Source organism: Oryx dammah, unplaced genomic scaffold, assembly GCF_014754425.2.
Source record: "Oryx dammah isolate SB20612 unplaced genomic scaffold, SCBI_Odam_1.1 HiC_scaffold_23, whole genome shotgun sequence".
NCBI lineage: Eukaryota > Metazoa > Chordata > Mammalia > Artiodactyla > Bovidae > Oryx > Oryx dammah.
In genome coordinates, this window is record NW_024070207.1 from 83,559,699 (window position 1) to 83,579,102 (window position 19,404).

At 38.7% G+C, this 19,404-nt stretch overlaps 1 protein-coding gene and 1 long non-coding RNA gene across 4 annotated transcripts in view; one reads left to right on the forward strand and one right to left on the reverse strand.

The window, feature by feature from the left end:
- Positions 1-321: 321 nt before the first annotated feature.
- Positions 322-18,729, reverse strand: LOC120882181. Of its 2 annotated transcripts, XR_005725435.1 has the most exons (4): positions 18,512-18,729; positions 17,443-17,539; positions 1,954-1,999; positions 322-1,270 (listed from the first exon to the last, which is right to left on the reverse strand). It is a non-coding gene; the product is annotated as an uncharacterized LOC120882181 (long non-coding RNA). The 2 variants fall into 2 exon arrangements; XR_005725434.1 differs by having other exon boundaries at positions 17,443-18,517.
- The window catches only part of GNL3L (G protein nucleolar 3 like), a 28,434-nt gene continuing 27,339 nt past the window's right edge, over positions 18,310-19,404 (forward strand). The window contains exons 1-2 of one of the 2 annotated variants that reach the window (XM_040266056.1): positions 18,310-18,434; positions 18,524-18,729. The gene's annotated coding sequence lies outside the window, so the exon portion shown is untranslated. Of the gene's footprint in view, positions 18,435-18,523; positions 18,730-19,404 lie in introns of those variants that run through there. The other variant, XM_040266055.1, reaches the window with a different exon arrangement.

A 19,404-nucleotide genomic window follows, 5' to 3' on the forward strand; every position in this document is an offset into this window, starting at 1 on the left:
CTCTCCCAGTCACTACCTGGCTGTTATCATCTCTTTCTGTCCTCATGTTTTATGTAACTGCCTTTCTAACACCATTCTGTCTGTCTCTGCCCCCCTCTCTCTCTCCATACATTCCAGTCTTATTTCTGTCAGTACCTTTTTCTAACCTGCCCATTCCATCTGTCTATACATCTCTCTGTCCCCAATTTTGTTTCTTTATCATCATTTATTAGTATCTGTTGCTACCATTCAGGCCCTATTTCTTGGTCTCTGTCTCTTAGCCTCCTGTTCTCATTTCTCTACCTCTTGTTCCCACATCTATTTTTATTTATGTATTTGTTTAAAAAACCTTATTCTCTTTCTTTCTCTCATTTCCATGTGTCTTCTTCTGGCCTCTCTGGACAATTTAGATCAGAATTGGTCTGGTAGATAATGTGGAGCTATAAAAGGGTTTAGGAGGAAGAAGTAGGCCTGGCAAGAGGCGAGTGGCAGGGTGTGGAATTTCATGGCTCTGCCAGATCCTCCTGAAAGACACTGCCTCTGAGGTCAAGGTTAGCATAAACCTCCTCAACTCAGTCTCTTCAAGAAAGACAAAGAATGTTGCAGTTATTGGGAGGACCAGGAAGGGGTATTTTTTCTGAGTGAAATTCCATCCGGAAGCTGGAATCCAGAGCATTTCCTGTTGTAATGTTTCTTCCAGACTTGGAGAGTCTGAACTTGCCACGTAGCATGTGCACTGCATGCATATATTTCTACAGTAAAATATAAAGATGCATACATAATCCCCCACCCGCAGGCATGTGCAGAGACATAAAGATACACATAGAATGACGAACCCTCACAGTTGCAGATACTCAAACACATGGAAAAACACACAGAATGAATTACCAGCTGGCAGAGATGCAGATGTACACAGGGATATTAGAGACCCATGGAAATATTGCCATCACAGCTCATGGACCCATGCAAACAGAGACAGAAAAATAACTACCCAGAAAAATTTTGAAAAATTATTCATTTTCAGCCTGACATTTTAATATAAACAGAAACAAACCAGAGAATCATGTATAAAAACACACCTTTATAGAAGTGTACATATTCATTACACAATCACAAATATCCAAAGCAACAGAGAATCACATATAGCCATTGCTCTGCTGAAAATGCAGAGGTAGTCAAACTTCCTCTGCTCCCAAAAGACAGACATGCTTCTCCTCTTGTGCCCCTCTCTCTGTGAAGGCACCACCAGGTACTAGACAAATAACTGGAAAGATCTAGGTAAAGTTTTTTCCTAGAAAATTTAAAATGATAAAAATGGCATAGAAGGTAGAGAACTTGAAAGGTTACTAGGCATTAGTGAAATTGAAAGGGTAGGTAAGGATCTCCCTTTCCTCCAAACCTGGCCCCAGATGGATTTACAGGTATAATGTGCTGGATTCTCAAGAGTTATTTCTCTTCTTACACAAGTTATTCAAGAAAATAGAAAAGGAGAGAAAGCTGCCTAACTCATTTTATTTGTCTAGTAAAATCTTGAAATCTTGATTTTAAAACCAGATAAAGACAATAAAAAAACTCCATAGACTCATTTCACTTAGGAATATAGATGTCCAAGTCTTAAACAAAATATTAGCTTATCTAATTAAACAGTATGTTTAAAAATACATCACAGTTTAAGTGGGGTTTATTTTAAGAATCCAAGGAGAATGCATTCAACCTCAGAAAATCTATCAATGTAATTTACCATGTGAATAGACTAAAGGAGAATAATCATATGATTATCTCAATTAACATAGAAAAAGTATGTTACATGCCTACTTATGGTGAAAACTCTTTAAAAGAATGCAAATAGAATGTAAATTTCTTAACTGGTGAAGGTTACATATCAAAACCCTACATCATATTGCAAAATATGATGTAAATGGAGAAACTTAAGATGCATTACCTTGAAGATTAAGAATAATACTAGATACTTACTTTCACCAAGTACTGTTTAACATAGAACTGGAAGTCTTGCTTAATACTATTAAGGGAGAAAAAGAAATGAGAATTGTAAGGATTAGAAGAGATAAAACCAACAGATTCAACTGACATACTGTTAGAATTAAAAAGAGTTCAGCAAAATCAACTTACAGGACTTCCCTGGTGGTCCAGTGGTTAAGAAACTGCCTGCCAATGCAGGGGACATGGGTTTGATCCCTGATGTGGGAAGATTCCACATGCCATGGGGCAACTAAGCCCATGCGCTAGAGCCGGTGCTCCACAAGAGAAGCCACTGCATTGAGAAGACTGAACCCCACAACTAGAGAGTAGCCCCCCACTTGCCACAACTACAAAAAGTCTGCACACAGCAACTTAGCCAAAAATTAAATCACTTTTTAAAGGTCTTGCTATTTAGAATAAATCAACTTATAAAACTCAATAACATTTCTTTACACTAGCAATAGACAATTAGAAGAAAGTAACAAAATATACCTAAAATTAATCATGGTGGACGGTGACTGTAGCCATGAAATAAAAAGATACTTGCTCCTTGGAAGAAAAGCTATGACAAACCTAGACAGCATATTAAAAAACAGAAACATCACTTTGCCGACAAAGGTGCATATAGTCAAAGTCTTTCCAGTAGTCATGTGTGGATGTGAGAGTTGGACCATCAAGAGGGCTGAGTGCTGAAGAATTGATGCTTTCAAACTCTGGTGCTGGAGAAGACTCTAGAGTCCCTTGGACTGCAAGGAAATCAAACCACTCAATCCTAAAGGAAATCAACCCTGAATATTCACTGGAAGGACTGATGCTGAAACTGAAGCTCTAATACTTCAGCCATCAGATGCAAAGAAATGATTCATTGGAAGAGACCCTGATGCTGGGCAAGATTGAGGGCAGGAGGAGAAGGGGGTGACAGAGGATGAAATGGTTGGACAGCATCACCAACTCAATGGACGTGACTTGGAGCAAACTCTGGGAGATAGTGAAGGGCAGGGAAGCTTGGTGTGTTGCAGTCCATGGGGTCACAAAGAGTGGGCCACAACTTAGTGACTGAACAACAAGAATCAGGAGACCAAAATATAAACTTCTCCAAATGTCAGAACAACTGAAAAAAAAAAATCAAAACAGACTACATAAGTAATATGCTTTTTAAAAATCTGTAATATTTGCAAAAAGTTTGTCAAACAAAAAATAACCTAAATGTCCATTCAGATGAATGGATAAAACAATTGTGCTATGTCCATATGATAGAACACTACTCAATAATATCAAGGAATTAACTATTTATATAGAAATAATATAGATGAATTAAAAATAATTACACTGAGTAAAAGGAGCCAGACAATAAAGAGTACATAGATCATGATTCCATTTATATAAAATTCTAGAAAGCACAAATTAGTCTATAATGAACAGAAGTAAACCTGTGACTGCCTAGAACATGCTTTTAATATACAAAAATATAGCTAAAAAAGAAAATAAAATAATGTGACAATATTAAAATCAAACATCTTTTGTATCAATAAAAATAAATGATCTTAGTTTACATATTTAAAGAAAAACATTTTTCTATTGGATCACTAAGCAAAATCCAACTACTATATTCAGGAGAGTCAACTAGAACGAATTGATTCAGAAAGGTTAAAAATAGAAGAAGGGCAAAGGTATACCAGTCAAATGCAAATAAAGAAAGCAGAGGTTGCAATATTAATTATCAGACAAGTTAGAAACTCAAAATGAAAGGCATTAATTGACTGTCAAGGTCATGAAAAGACTGAGGAACTATCCACAGTTTGGAGGAGATATGATGACTAAATGCAATGTGGGATTTTGGTTTGGACCTTGGAACAGAAAAAGGACATGAGTGGACAAACTGATGAAATCTGAATAAAGTCAGGCATTTAGTTAATAGCAGTATACAAATGCCAATTTCTTAGTTTTGACAAATGTAGTCATATAAGATATTAACACGAGGGGCAACTAGATGAAGGGTTCTATAAAACTAAAATTATTCTAAAATAAAAAGCTTATTACAAAACCATTAATTGAGACAACAATGAAAATATAAAGTTATGACTATTTTTGTATCAAATAACACAGCAACTTTCACAAAGCTGAAATGTTAAGAGAGACAAGGAGAAATAGATAATAGATTGAAACACTCTAAAAATAGGAGAAATTTAACTCACCTTTTCCATTCTAGGACAGATCAATGAAATACAATAACATCAGCAAAAGCCCAGTAAGAGTATAGAAAACGTAAACAAAATCAATATTAGGCCAAGAAGAAAATCTCAGTAAATTCCAAAAGGTAGAACTAATATTGATAAAATTCTTTGGTCACAACTGGATAAAATAAGAAATCAATGTAAAATCTTCCATCTAAATATATAAAACTTCTCTGTCAAACAATTCTTGAGTCAAAGGGCAAACTCAAACCAAAACTGCTGAATTTCTGGACAATAATGATAATGAAAACATTACATATCAGAATCTATGGATACAGATAAAGCAGCAGTCACAGAAAAGTACACTGCCTCAAAATATTTCTATTGAAAACAGGGAAAAAAATTAAATGAATAAGCACTCAACTCAGAAAGTCAGTGAAAGAGAAAGAAAATAAATTTAAGGGGGGCAGAAGGAAAGAATTAACAAAAAGAAGTTCAAATAAAGGAGTTGGAAAACAGATAACAGTAGAACTCTCCTTCATGGATCACTGCCTTGTTGTGGCAAAGGGGCTTGTATTAACACAATGAAGCTACGAGCCATGCTGTGCACGGCCACCCAAGACAGATACAAAATGTGGTCCACTGGAGGAGGGAATGGCAAACCACTCTAGTATTCTTGCCACTACAATCCCATGAACAGTATGAAAAGGCAAAAAGATATGACACTGGAAGATGAGCTCCCCAGGTTGGCTGGTGTCCAATATGCTACTGAGGATGAACAGAGGGCAATTACTAATAGCTCCAGAAAGAATGAAGTGGCACTCTGTTGTGGATGTGTCTGGTGGTGAAAGTAAAGTCTGATGCTGTAAAGAACAATACTGAATAGGAACCTGGAATGTTAGGTCCATGAATCAAGGTAAATTGGAAGTGGTCAGACAAAGACAAAGATGGCAAAAGTGAACACTGACATCTTAGGAATCAGTGAACTAAAGTGGATGGGAGCGGGTGAATTTAATTCAGATGACCATTATATCTACTACTATGGGTAAGAATCCCTTAGAAGAAATGGAGTAGCTGTCATAGTCAACAGGAGTCCAAAATGCAGTACTTGGGTGCAATCTGAAAAATGACAGAATGATCTTGGTTTGTTTCCAATGTAAACCATTAAGCATCACAGTAATCCAAGCCTATGCCCCAACCACTAAAGCCAAAAAGGGTGAAGTTGACCACTTTTATGAAGCCCTACAGCACCTACAACTAACACCAAAAAAGATACCCTTTTCATCACAGGGGATTGGAATGCAAAAGGAGGAAGTCAAGAGATACCCAGAGTAACAGGCAAGTTTGGCCTTGGAGTACAAAATAAAGCAGGGCAAAGGCTAATGGAGTTTTGTCAAGAAAACACGCTGGTCATAGCAAACACCCTTTTCCAACAACACAAGAGTCATCCAACCAACTGTGGAAAATTCTTAAAGAGACGGGAGTACCAGACCACCTTACCTGTCCCCTGAGAAACCTGTACGTGGGTCAAGAAGCAATACTTAGAACCTTATGTAAAACAATCGACTGGTTCAAAATTGGGAAAGGAGTATGACCAGGCTGTATATTCTCATGCTATTCATTTAACTTCTGTGCAGAGTACATCGTGTGAAATACTGGGCTGGATGAACCACAAGCTGCAAGATTGCTGGGAAAAATTTCAACAACCTCAGATATTCAGATGATACCACTCTAATGGCAGAGAGTGAAGAGGAACTAAAGAGCCTCTTGATTAGGATGGAAGAGGAGAATGAAAAAAGCTGGATTAAAACTCAACACTCAAAAATCTGTGTTGGCATCTGGTGATGCCATCAGGCATCTGGTCCCATAACTTCATGGCAAATAGAAGGAGAAAAAGCAGAAGCAGTGACAGATTTTATTTTCTTGGGCTCCAAAATCACTGCGGACAGTGATTATAGCCATGAAATTAAAAGACACTTGTTTCTTGAAGGAAAGCTATGAGAAACCTAGATGGCATATTAAAAAGCAAAGACTTTGGGACTTCCCTGTTGGTCCCATGGCTAAGACTCCAAGCTCCCAGTGCTGGGTTTGATCCCTGGTCAGGGAACTAGATCCCACATACCATAAGTAAAGATCCTATGTGACACAAGTAAGACCTGGTGCAGCCAAATAAATAAATAAATATATAAAGCAAAGACATCACTTTACTGACAAAGGTCCATATAGTCAAAGCTATGGTTTTCCCAGTAGTCATGTAGTCATGTATGGATGTGAGAGTTTGACCACTGAATGCTGAAGAATTGATGCTTATGAATTTTGGTGCTGGAGAAGACTCTTGAGAGTTCTGTGGACTGCAAGAAGAACAAACCAGCCAATCCTAAAGGAAATCAATCCTGAATATTCATTGGAAGGACTGATGCTGAAGCTGAAACTCCAATACTTTGGCCACCTGATGCAAAGAACTGACTCAATGGAAAAGACCCTGACGCTGGGAAAGAATGAAGGCAAAAGGAGAAGAGGGCAGCACAGGATGAGATGATTAGATAGCATTACTGACTCAATAGACATGAATTTGAGCAAACTCCGGGACATAGTGAAAGACAGGGAAGTCTGGTGTGCTGCAGTCTATGGGGTTGCAAAGAGCTGGACATGACTTCGCAACTGAACAACAACAGTAGAAGTAATACATTAACAGATGAACTAATTCTGTGAAAAAGAAATATATAAGCCATAAATAATAATCAAGAAAAGAAGAAAGCACAAATACAAACCAAGAAATGAAAAGTTGGACATAACCACAGTACGAGGACATTTTACACATTTTTTAAAGGATTACTCATACAACTCTATTCAAATCATTTTAAAGACCTTGAAGGAATGGAAAACATCCTAGGAAAACATAATTTACCAAAACTCTAAAAAAGCAAAGTTCATATAGACCAATTTCCATGGAAGAAACAGAAAATGTTATGAAAAGCTACTTTCCTCCAAAAGCACTGGGCCATTATGATTTCACGGGGATGTCTACTAACACTGAGAGGCAGATGATTTGATGCTGTTCTTATTTTTCTGAGCCTAGACAAAAGTGGAACACTTTCAAATTCCTTTTATGAAGTGAGTATCATATTGATACCAAGATCTAACAAAGATTCCACAAGAAAAAGAAAATGATAAAGAGCAATTTTTGCTTATGTATATTAATACAAAATCCTAAATAAAATATTAGCAAACAGAATCCACAATTATGTGGAGTTTATTCCAAAAATCATTCAATATCATTCAAATCATTAATACAATCTAACATTGTGAATCTAAGGAGAAAAATCGTATCATCATTTTCAGAGATCCCAGAGAACCATGTGACACAATTCAATACCCATTCTTTACTAAAAGAATTCAGCAGAAGAGGAATATATGGTTTCTCCCTTAATATAATTATGTATATGTATATGTCTATGTATTTATATTTGTATATGTATGTATATGTATTTATATACATCTCCCCAAATCTAGCACTTCACTTAACTGGGGAAACACTAGCAGTGTTTATATGCTAAAATCACAAGTATACTCTCTCCACTACAAATTAACATTATAGTTAAGGTAGCAGAAGCACTGTGAGTAGAAAAGAGAAAGAAATTACGATTGGAATGGAGGAAGTAAAGCTGTCATTACTTATAGATAAGACTGTATAGTCAGAAAACCCAAGAGAATCCATAGAAAACAATTACAAACAAGAGAACTCAGCAAGGCAGCAGGATATAAAATTAATTATAGAAATCATTCAGTTTAGATGATGTACAGAAGAGGAGTCCATTTATCATAACAACAAAAAGACAAAATATTGTCTTGGTCTGTTGGGGTTGCTATAACAAAACACCACAGACTCAGACTATAAGCCAACCAAAACTTACTATTCACAGTTCTGGAGGCTGGGAAGTCCAAGATGAAGGCACTCATAGATTTTTATGTCTGGTGAGTGCCTGCTTCCTGGTACATAGACAGCCCTCTTCTCACTCTCACATGGCAAGAGTGGCAAAGGAGTTTTCTTAGGTCTCTTTTATAAGGGCACCAGTCTCATTCATGAGGGCTCCAATCTCATGATCTAATCACCTGCTAAAGGTCCTACCTCCAAACAGTATTACCTTAGGTTTCAACATATAAATTCGGAGGATGGGGGCAAATACAAACATTCAGTCTACATAGAAACAAACTTATCAAGAAATGTTTAAAAGCTCCAAGAGAAAACATTTATAACACTCTGAACAAACAGAACAGGCAGGGACAAATAGAAAGGCACCCCATTTTCTTAAGAAGACTAAAAATTATAAAGATATAAAGTTAATTTCTAAATTTAGTATAAGCTAAGTAAAAATACCACTTTTTCTTTCTCTGAAACTAGACAAGCTGATTTAGAGTTCAAATGGAAAAATAACAAACAAGCACAACCAGGATATCTCTGAAAAGGAAGAATAATGATGGAGAACTATTGCCACAATAATTCTCTGTAAAAAACCAAAATGAATATTTAGATACCCAAACTTGGATATAGTCTATGGTCAGCTGAGAGGTTCTGTGCTCTGGGTCAGGCTCTGTTGATGTCACTGCTAGTTCATGTGTTTGGTGGCTTGGCTAGAGGTTGGTTGCTATAGGATGCCTTGGCTCGGAGGCCCAGGCTCATTTCTAAATGTCCCTCATTGTAGTAGACTAGCCTGGGTATGTTCTCATAGCAGTGGTCGGGGGTCCAAGAGAGGAAGCAGAATATGCAAGAGCTTTCTCAGGTCTCTGCTTATATCAAGTTTACTACTATTCTGTTGGCTGAAGTAAACTGTATGGCCAAACTCAGTCAGTATGGGAGGGTACTACCAAAGGGTATGGAGACACATGAAAAATTGGAGTCATTAATCCAATCTATCTCAGAAGTACAAATCAAAATCTAGAATCCATAAAAGAAAACTGGATAAATTTGTTTACATAAAAATAAAGTAAAATTTGCTTGGAAAAAATACAATGGAAAAATCAAAAGAACAACAAACAGGGGAAAAAATATTGACAACTGATATCATTCACAAAAGTCTAACCTCTCTAATTTAATAAGCCTGTAGAAATCGAGGAAAGGTGAATAATCCAACAGAAAAAAAAACAGAGCATATAAACAGACAACTCATAGAAAAAGACAAAAATGACCCTTAAACATATAAAAAGATGCTCAATGTCATTCATTATAAGAGAAATATAAATTAAAACTACAGTGAGATACCATTTCTAACCTATCACATTTTCAAAAGCTTGAAAATTTTTAATAATATACACTTCTGAGTGAGGTTGTGGTGAAACATAAACTCATATATGAATGGTAAGTGCAAAATGGTACACCTATGGAGGGAAATTTTGGCAAAGTTACAAATGTGATTCTTACAGCTAATTCTATGGATGTATATCTGCATACATATGAAATGTCTATTCATCATGGCACCATTTGTAATACCGAAAGACTGAAAATACCCTGAACATCTGTAAGTAGGGTACTGCAGTCATTAAATGAACTATTATACATCCATATAATGTAATAGTTTGAGGAAGTACTCTATCTTTGCACTTCCATAGAGTGTCTATGTACTGGAAACTTTCTAATGCTCTGATATGTAAGGACCTGCAGGATGTATCAAGTGAAAAAAGCAACATGTATAACTATGTATATATATATATATATATAATGTTAACTTTTGTGTAAGAAAGAGGGAGATGGAACAGGATATACATTTATACTTGTTTTTAAGTGCATAAAGAAACACCGGAAGAATTAAAAAAAACTGGTAACTGTGGGTAGTGTGTATGGTGGCAACTGGGTAGAATGGAGAAAGGTTAAGTGACAATCCTCAACTTATAATTTTTATATAAGTTTGCTTTCAAAATGCATGTGCATTATCTATTCAAAAAGAAATTGAAATATTCACAATAGTAACAAAAACCAGGGGATAAAGCTACTAGAAATTAAATTAGTAAAATACATAACAATTCTAAAGAAAAAACTTTTAACTCTTAATAAAGAGCACAGCTAAAAGGTGAACTGAACAAATGAGAACATTCCATACTCTTGGATGGGATGAGTAAATATTTTGATGGTGTCAACCCCCCTAAATTAATCTATAAATTTAGTGCAATCCTAATAAAAATTACAGTTGATTTTTTGAAGAGCTCAATAAACTCTTTTTAAAATTTATGTGGATAGTTAAGACAACCCAAAAGAAGACTAAAGAGGAGGGACTTGCCCTATCAGATTTAAGATATATTATAAAATATTAAAACAAGGTGGCATTAGTTTAAGAACAGAAACAATCCATTTGTGTATGTTTCATAATATATGAAAAAGGTGGTATGGCAAATCAGTGAAAAAGGAAGGACTGCTTAGTATTTGGTGGTGGGAAATGTTGCTATGTGGAAAAAATAAAATTGCATACCTACCTATCAACACATATGAGATGGATTCTAAATGGATTAAAACCATGAAAGGTAAAACTATAAAGTTAATAGAAAAAAAAACAGGAGAGTATCTTTGTAACTTAGGAGGAGGGAACTACTTTTTAAGTACCCCCCACCCAAACCCAAAATCATAAGCAAAAGTGTGATGAATTTGATTACAGTAAAATTAACAGTATCTGTTCAAAGATGGCCATAATGGGCAAAGTTAAAACAAGGGAAGAATATTAGTCCCCTGAAACTGACAGAGGACTAATAGCTAGACTATATATGGAAATCTAGCAGATCAACAGGAAAGAAAGGAACCCTAATAGAAAAATGGGCCAACAATACAAGCAGGCAGTTTACAGAAGAGGTATTTAACATACATCTAAAGAGATGCTCAAAAACTAATTAGTGGGAATTCCCCAGTGGTATAGTGGTGAGGATTCTCTACTTTCATTGCTGAGGGTGCAGGTTCAATCCCTGACTAGAAATTAAGATCCCACAAGGTGCTCGACAGTAGCCACCCCCAAATTAATAATAATTATTAGAGAAATGTAAACTAAAACAAGGTAAGATATTACTTTACACCTATTAGACCAGCAAAAACTAGAAAGCTGGAAAATGTCAAGAGTCAGCGAGGATGGAGGGGTCCAGGAATCTTTGTACACTGATGGTAAAACTGGACTGGTGTAGCCATCCCAGAGAACCATTTAGTAGTACTGGTATTCTTAGTTAAACTAAGTATGTGCACACTATGATGCAATCATTCTGTTCCTGAGTATATATTTCAAAAGAATGGGGAAGGAGGTGGGAGGGGGGTTCAGGAATGGGAACTTATGTACACCCATGGCGGATTCATGTTGATGTATGGCAAAACAAATACAGTATTGTAAAGTTAAAAAAATTAGGAAAAAAAAAGAAATTCTTATACAGGCCAATAAGGAGACATGTACAAGGATGTGCATCACAGTATTATTTGTGGTGTCATGGAGCTGGAAGCAATCTTGCTGTCCATCACTGGGGTAATATTCAAGAAAAATGTGGTGAAGGCACATTGTGGTTAGCATGGTGGTGGTGGTTTAGTTTCAAAATCATGTCCAGCTCTTTCAACCCCATGGACTGTAGTCAGCCAGGCTCCTCTGTTCATGAGATTCTCCAAGCAAGAATACTGGAGTGGGTTGCCATTTCCTTCTCCAGGGGATCTTCCCAATCCAGGGATTGAACCAGAATCTCCTGAATTATAGGCAGATTCTTTACCAACTGAGCTATGAGGGAAGCATGAGCAGTTTCTAATTGTATTAGCATGAGCAGTGGTTAGCATGAATAGTTTCTAATTACATTAGATGTATATACAGCAATATGGATACTTTCAAAACAGAAGGCTGAATGAAAAAAGTAAGAAACAGAATGAAATGCCATTTATATAAAACAAAAATACATAGACAGAAAGCATTCTCCACAGTGGGACAACCTGATGTTATGTGCTCCTGAGAAGATACAATATGAAGTAAATGATACCCTCTATGTACTGTTATTGCTGAAATTATTTAACCTGAATCTAATCATGTGGAAAGGGGTGAATCCAGATATTCTGTGGGACACTCTATAAGAAACTGGCCTGAACTTTTGAAAAGTTATCAATGTAATATCAAATGTACACAAAATATAGGGTACTATTCTAGAATAAAAGAGGCTAAAGTATTACAATAACCAAATGTAATGCACAAACCGTAACTAGATACTGGGATCAAAAAAATCAGAGATGGAGAAGCTCTATAGAGTCAGCAAAAACAAGACCAGGAGCTGACTGGCTGAGATCAAGAACTCCTTGTTGCCAAATTCAGACTTACATTGAAGAAAGTAGGGAAAACCACTAAACCATTCATGTATGACCTAAATCAAATCACTTATGATTATACAGTGGAAAGGACAAATAGATCTAATCAAGGGATTCAGTTCAGTTCAGTTCAGTTGCTCAGTCGCATCCGACTCTTTGTGACTCCATGAATCGCAGCACGCCAGGCCTCCCTGTCCATCACCAACTCCCGGAGCTCAGAGTCGTGTCCATCGAGTCAGTGATGCCATCCAGCCATCTCATCCTCAGTCGTCCCCTTCTCCTCCTGCCCCCAATCCCTCCCAGCATCAGAGTCTTCTCCAATGAGTCAACTCTTCACATGAGGTGGCCAAAGTACTAGAGTTTCAGCTTCAGCATCATTCCTTCCAAAGAAATCCCAGGGCTGATCTCCTTCAGAATGGACTGGTTGGATCTCCTTGCAGTCCAAGGGACTCTCAAGAGTCTTCTCCAACACCACAGTTGAAAAGCATCAATTCTTCGGCGCTCAGCCTTCTTCACAGTCCAACTCTCACATCCATACATGACCACAGGAAAAACCATAGCCTTGACTAGACGGACCTTAGTCGGCAAAGTAATGTCTCTGCTTTTGAATATGCTATCTAGGTTGCTCATAACTTTTCCTCCAAGGAGTGTCTTTTAATTTCATGGCTGCAATCACCATCTGCAGTGATTTTGGAGCCCCCCAAAATAAAGTCTGACACTGTTTCCACTGTTTCCCCATCTATTTCCCATGAAGTGATGGGACCAGATGCCATGATCTTCGTTTTCTGAATGTTGAGTTTTAAGCCAACTTTTTTCACTCTCCTCTTTTACTTTTATGGAGTGCCTGAAGAACTATGGACAGAGGTTTGGGACACTGTACAGGAGGCAGCAGTCAAGACCATTCCCAAGAAAAACAAATGCAAAAAGGCAAAATGGTTATCTGATGAGGCCTTACAAATAGCTGAGAAAAGAAGAGAAGCGAAAGGCAAAGGACAAAAGGAAAGATACACCCATTTGAATACAGAATTCCAAAGAATAGCAAGGAGAGATGTCCATTGGCAGATGAATGGGTAATAAAGCTGTGGCACATATACACAATGGAATATTACTCAGCTATTAAAAAGAATGCATTTGAATCAGTTCTAATGAGGTGGATGAAACTGGAGCCTATTATACAGAGTGAAGTAAGTCAGAGAGAAAAACACCAATACTGAATATTGAGTATATTAATGCATATATATGGAATTTAGAAAGATGGTAATGATGACCCTATATGTGAGACAGCAAAAGAGACACAGATGTAAAGAACAGCCTTCTGGACTCTGTGGAAGAAGGCGAGGGTGAGATGATTTGAGAGAACAGCATTGAAACATGTGTATTATCATATGTGAAACAGATCGCCAATCCAGGTTTGATGCATGAGACAGAATGCTCAGGGCTGGTGCACTGGGATGACCCTGACGGATGGGGTGGGGAGGGAGGTGGGAGGGGGGTTCAGGATAGGGAACAGATGTACACCCATGGCTGATTCATGTCAATGTATGGCAAAAACCACTACAATAATGTAATTAGCCTCCAATTAAAATAAATAAATTTAAAAAAAGAGGTGGCAAGAATACACAGAAGAACTATACAAAAAAGATCTTCATGTCCCAGATAACCAAGATGGTGTGATCACTCACCTAGAGCCAGACATCCTGGAATGCAAAGTCAAATGGGCCTTAGGAAGCATCACTACGAACAAAGATAGTGGAGGTGATGAAATTCCAGATAAGCTATTTCAAATCCTAAAAGATGATGCTGTGAAAGTGCTGCACTCAATATGCCATGAATCTGGAAAACTCAGCAGTGGCCACAGGACTGGAAAAGGTCAGTTTTCATTCCAATCTCAAAGAAAGGCAATGCCAAAGAATGCTCAAACTACTGCACAATTGCATTCATCTCACACACTAGCAAAGCAATGCTCAAATTTCTCCAAGCCAGACTTCAACAGTACGTGATCCAAGAACTTCCCGATGTTCAAGCTGGATTTAGAAAAGGCAGAGGAACCAGAGGTCAAATTGCCAACATCCACTGGATGATCAAAAAAGCAAGAGAGTTCCAGAAAAACATCTACTTTGGCTTTATTGACTATGCCAAAGCCTTTGACTGTGTGGACCACAACAAACTCTGAAAAATTCTTAAAGAGATGGGAATTCCAGACCACTTGACCTGCCTCTTGAGAAATCTGTATGCAGATGAGGAAGCAACAGTTATAACTGGACATGGAACAACAGACTGGTTCCAAATCTGGAAAGGAGTACATAAAGGCTGTATATCGTCACCTTGCTTATTTAACTTATATGCAGAGTTCATCATGGGAAATGCCAGGTTAGATGAAGCACAAGCTGGAATCAAGATTGCCAGGAAAAATATCAATAACTTCAGATACGCAAATAACACCACCCTTATGGCAGAAAGTGAAGAACTAAAGAGCCTCTTGATGAAAGAGAAAGAGGAGAGTGAAAAACCTGGCTTAAAACTCAACATTCAGAAAACTCAGCTCATGGCATCTGGTCCCATCACTTCATGGCAAATAGATGGGCAAACAGTGGAAACAGTGAGAGACTTTATTTTGGGGGGCTTCAAAATCACTGCAGATGGTGACTGCAGCCATGAAATTAAAAGATGCTTGCTCCTTAGAAGAAATGCTATGACCATCCTAGATAGCATATGAAAAAGCAGAGACATTACTTTACCAACAAAGGTCTGTCTACTCATGTATGGATGTGAGAGTTGGACTATGAATGATGAGCACTGAAGAATTGATGCTTTTGAACTGTGGTGTTGGAGAAGACTCTTGAGAGTCCCTTGGACTGCAAGGAGATCCAACCAGTCCATCCTGGGGGAGATCAGTCCTGAGTGTTCATTGGAAGGACTGATGCTGAAGCTGAAACTCCAATACTTCGGCCACCTGATGTGAAGAACCGACTTATTTGAAAAGACTCTGGTGCTGGGAAAGATTGAAGGCGGGAGGAGAAAGGTACGACAGAGGATGAGATGGTTGGATGGCATGCTGAAGTGATGGACATGAGTTTGAGTAGGCTCCAAGAGTTGGTGATGGACAGGGAGGCCTGGCGTGCTGCAGTCCATGGGGTCACAAAGAGTTGGACATGACTGAGCGACTGAACTGAACTGAAGAACATTTTGGGCTTAACTGGAAAATCTGAATAGAGGGTATCCTTTATGATATTATGGAATTAATAAGTTTTCTTAGGTGTGATAACGGTACTGCAGTTATGTAGGAAAATGTCCTTATTCTACAAGATATGTGCTGAAGCTTTTAGGGATGAGGAGGTGTTATACTGCCTGCAAGAAAATGTACAGATACACATATAAAGACAAGTAGAGCAAATCTGGCAAATTATTAAGAGTATACTCTTTCATTGCACTACTTTTTCAACAGTTCTGAATTTTGCAAAATGGAAAAATGAAAATTTTGGGGAAATACATGCATGTAAAACAATATGCATTTTGCAAGAACACATAAAAAGAAAAAGATATGCATAAAAGACTTTAAAATGGTTGTCTATATGAGGGAAATAAGAGTGGGAATTAGAGATGAAAAATAATGGAAAAAACAACAAAACCTCTTCCTAAAGTAACATATACTCATTGAATACATGGAAAACACAGAAAAGCACAATGAAGAAAACTAAATTCATTGATAACTTCATTTTCCCCGTCAGTTTTCAAAATGTGGTACCTGGGTTTGCAGCAGCAGCTTCATCATCATCATCATCATCATCATCATTGAGAACTTATTAGAAATGTAAATTCCTGGGCTCTATTACAGACTTAACTAAAACACAATTCTGGGTGTGGGGCCCACCAACTGGTATTTTAATAAGCTTTCCCAAGTGATTCTGCTGCTGGCCAAATTTGAGAACCATTTAGACACCATTAATTTTGTTACAGATAAGTCTTTCTTAAAAAATATGAACTACTTCAGGCATACAAATAAGTATGAAGAATAACACAACACATACCCATGTACCTAGTACTCTGATAAAATATTAGAGAAACAGTTGCTAAGTCACTGTCAATTTCTCTCTCATGTTTTTCCCTTGTTTTCTTCCCCAGAGGTAATCTCAGGGCTACTGAGATGCGGCCACCTGGGCTGGGAGTACTAAACATCTTTACCAAATAAAACACTCTCTACTTTCAGGTTGTGACAAATTTTTTAGTTAACATAATCACCATTCTGCCTTTGTTGTTTAATTCCTTTGTTTTAAAAATATTGTTTATGTATCTATATAATAGATAATATAGTGAATTGTTTTCTAGCTTAAAAAATCCATATAAATGGTCTCAGACTTCATGTATCCTTTCACAACTTGCATTTTATCACAGCATTATGTTTTTGAGATTTATGTGTATTGGTATACCCAACTTTGCTTTGATTTTTTTCACTGCTGTATATGGTACTCTGTTGTCTGGCTGTACAACTATTTACTTATCCTCCTCTTGGTGAACTTTTAGATTGTTCAGTTTTTTTCTCTATTACTAACAGTTCTGCAATGAATACTCTTTTTTTACTGCTTAAAAAATTTTTATTTTGCAATGAATATTCTTGCACATGCCTCCTTGTGTATATGTGTAAGACTTTCTCTAGGACTTAATGTATATATGTGCACATCTCTGACAGAATTGCTGGGTTCCAGGGCCATCTTCAACTATTTGGATTACTTCTTTTTTTTTTCTGGTTACTTGTTTTCTAAAGTAGTAGTACCAATTTTCATTCCTATCAAAGACTTCATACAGTTTTTCCCCATGGTTTGTGCATTTAGGACTTTGTTTAAAAAGTCCTTCCACCATCCTAGGTCACAAAGATATTCTCTACCATCTCATGTGGAAATAAATAGGGATCCAGTTTACTCTTTCTTGTTATGGTAAGCGAAAATTTCCAGTGCTATCTACTAAAATGTCCATTTCTCATTGATCTGTGGTGTAGGCCTGTAAACTTACCCATTTAACAAATATTTGCTGAAGCCTGCTTTGTCTTGTGCTGGGTCTTGCAGAGGGCTCAAAGATATAGGCCGCTAGTCTCAGGGAATTTGCTCTCCTGTGGAGATACAGCAACATCAATGATAACCGTACTGAGATAAATGCAGCAAGGTGCTCTGAGTTTTTAACCAAGCTGGGAAAGTTCAAAGAAGCAACAAGAGTTAAGTCTTAAAGAATTTGCTAATGCAAAGGGGAAGGTGAAAGTGGCCAGGGCTGGTTTGGGGTCCAGAGTTGTGTTTCTCTAGGGAAAAGAGTTAAGATGCCGTCCATGGATGTAGTGGCAATGAGTCCTGTGTATGTAAGGGGTAGCAATAGGCAGAGGGAGTCCAGGAACATATCCTTGGGATAGAGAAGCTTGGCCTCACCCCAAAGTTTAGGCTAGAGGAAGAGCCGTCACTGGAACTAAATTATCAGGAAAAAGACATTTTCAGACATAATTATTTTTTTTACGGGGAGACTTTATTCTCCAGCCAGGTCAGGAGTTCCCCGAGATGGTTTCTTAAGAAACCCTCACTTGCCCCTACTCCAAAGATAAATCCATTCCCTCCAGCAGATGCCGCTCTGGAACCTGAGGGAAGGAGGGAGGAGGAGGAGGAAAAGAAAGCAAATGGGTGGGAGAGACTTTCAGTTGTCCGGGTTCCCGGGCCTGGCCCTAGATCTTTGCTAATGCAGAAAGAGCTCCGAGTGGGTCCCTCAGGGTTTGTCTGGGACCCTGCATGCCGGGATGGTTGCTGGGAGTAGCTAGTCGTTTCAGGTGGATATACGCTGCAAAACATGTGACCCAGGCAGCCATTTTCTCACACCCTGCCCGTCGCCATCTTCCATTGTAGACAAAGACACCGACCCCCCGACCCTTGTCTGATGCGGCCCTGGAGAAAGCTTGGTCACTAAGATTCGAGAACACACGTATTTAGGCACAGGCAGAGGCCCGCAGACAAGAACTTGCTTTACAAGTACATTATATGGCCACACCAGCCGTTGAACCGCTGCCCCTCCCTCTTCCCCACCTCCCTCTCAGCTATAACCTTACCTTACTGAGCAGCCGGGAGGCGGAGCCAGCGGGGCCGCGGGGAAGGGACGGGCGGGCGCGAACGGTCAATCCGAAGCTCCACCCCCGGGGACGCTCAACGTACTGAACCGGCTCGGCGAGACCGGGATCCGGAAGTCGAAGACTAGCGGCGGGAGCGCAGCCTCTGGGGCAACAGTGTTGTGCTGTCTTCTTTTCTCAGAGCTCCGCCGGAAGTGGAGGTAAGAAACTACTCTTTTTTGTGTGATGAGAGCTCACTTAGCCGGCCGCGCGGAAAGGATCAACTGTTTGAGGTGAAACCAAAGGCTCCCTCAGCCCCGGAACAGAGAGGTAAAGAGTCAGTTTACTTTCAGGGTAGAAGGGCCTGGATGAGAGACAGGGATTGCTCGGCACGTGGACATACGCCCAAACTCATTCTTGCGAGTAGAGGGGCATGGACCACCTTATCTAGATAGGCATAGACCCCTGTGTGTGTGTTAGTCGCTCAGTCGTGTCCGACTCTTTGCCATCCCATGGACTGTAGCCCGCCAGGTTCCTCTGTCCATGGAATTTTCCAGGCAAGAATACTGGAGTGGGTTCCTATTCCCTTCTCCAATAGACCCCTGGACACCCTTTATGGAGAGTTACAGACCCCGCTTATGTGGAGAAGCATGAAGTGCTCTCCCCCTTTAGGGTAATGAGGCTCCATTCCGCACTTTCCCAGTGTAGATGGGCGTGGGCACCCCAAAGGTGTGGCGACATCGACACTCCCCCATAAAGAGATATAGCTTCCCTTCTCACGAGGCTGAACCGTGCAGATTTCTACTGGCAGGTCCCCCCGGCTCACCTTTTCCCTTATGACAGAGGCTTTGATGTATTTACCCCCACCCCCGCCCGACCACTAGAATGGAAGAGCT